A 1732-nucleotide genomic window follows, 5' to 3' on the forward strand; every position below is an offset into this window, starting at 1 on the left:
GGGGGGGGGGGGGAGAGAATTGAGTTTGTGAGAGATGGGAAGAAGAACAAGAAGAAGAAGGGGTGTGGGGTTAGGGATTTAGGGTAAGAATGAGGAGTGGGGGAAGTGAGGGGAGGGGGCGGTTAGGTTTAGAAGGGAAAAAGAAGAAAAAGAAAAAAAATTAAAATAAAAAAAAATTAATTAGAACTTACCGGGCGGCAGTATAGGCGTAATTCACCGTGGCACGATCGCGGTCGCGGTGAAAGAAGAAAGACAACACAGGATAGTCGTGATTTATCGCGCCCCGGCAGCGGTCCCACCGCGGTCACGGTCACGGGCTTCCAAATTTTTTTTACCTTTCCGGAATTGGTTCTTGACCCTGACTTCTCCCACTATGCACTAATCTTGCCTTGTACACTAATAAAAGGGTTAGTATGATATACATCAAGTACAACATCAAAACCAAAATGAGAAACAAAAGAAAACATGGGTTGCCTCCCACGCAGCACCTGATTTAACGTCGCGGCACGATGTTGGCTCATGTCATCACTCCTCATTTGTGTATTGGGGATCCTCCAATGTTATCACCACGCTGTCCTCTTTTTCTTCAGTCATTCCAAGGTAATATTTCAACCTCTACCCATTCACTGTGAATTTGTTTGTCTCATCTTCAGATTCGATCTCCACAGCTCCACTTGGGAACAATTGCACCACTTTGAACGGTCCTGACCATCGGGACTTCAACTTACCCGGGAACAACCTCAATCTTGAGTTATATAGCAGAACTAATTCTCCGGGTTTGAAGTTCCGATTCAATATGTGCTTTTCATGCATCAATTTCATGCTTTCTTTATATAGTCTAGCACTCTCGAATGCCGGGAACCGAAATTCCTCAAGCTCATGCAACCCATTAACTCTGTTGGTGCCCGCTGTCTCCATGTTTAAGTTCAGCTACCGCAATTCCCACAGTACTTTGTGTTCAAAATCAACCGTAAGGTGGCATGCCTTTCCTAATACCAACTTGTATGGTGACATACCAATTGGAGTTCTGAAGGCTGAGCGGTATGCCCGCAATGCATCATCCAGATTCTTTGCCCAATCATTTCTTGTTGCATTCACTATTTTTGAGAGGACACTTTTGATTTCCTTATTGGACACTTCCACCTGCCCGCTTGTTTTTGGGTGGTATGGTGAAGCTACCTTGTGGCGAACTCCATACTTCTCCAACCGGCGTACAAACGCTCTATTGCAAAAATGAGGGCCACCATCACTGATTATGGCTCGGGGGTGCCAAAACGTGTGAAGATGTTTTTCTTTAGGAAATTGGTCACCCCTTTCGCCTCATTGGTTGGGAGAGCAACTGCTTCGACCCACTTGGAGACATAGTCAACGGCAACCAGTATATACTTGCAACCGTATGAGCTTACGAAAGGCCCCATGAAGTCGATCCCCCACATGTCAAACACTTCCACCTCTTGGATTGTGGTCATTGGCATCTCATGACAACGAGATATGTTGCCCGTCCTTTGACATTCATCACAGCTTTTGACCCAAGCATGGGCATCCTTGAACAATGTAGGATAATACAAGCCTGATTCAAGCACCTTTGCTGCCGTCCGAATTCCTCCAAAGTGTCCACCATATGGCGAAGCATGGCAAGCCTGCAAATAGAGGGCTGATCTTGCTCGGGGATACACTGCCGGATCATGTTATCAACACTATTTCGAACAATAGAGGTTCATCCCAATATACA

Source organism: Nicotiana attenuata, chromosome 5 (genome assembly GCF_001879085.1).
Source record: "Nicotiana attenuata strain UT chromosome 5, NIATTr2, whole genome shotgun sequence".
NCBI classification, from domain to species: Eukaryota; Viridiplantae; Streptophyta; class Magnoliopsida; order Solanales; family Solanaceae; genus Nicotiana; species Nicotiana attenuata.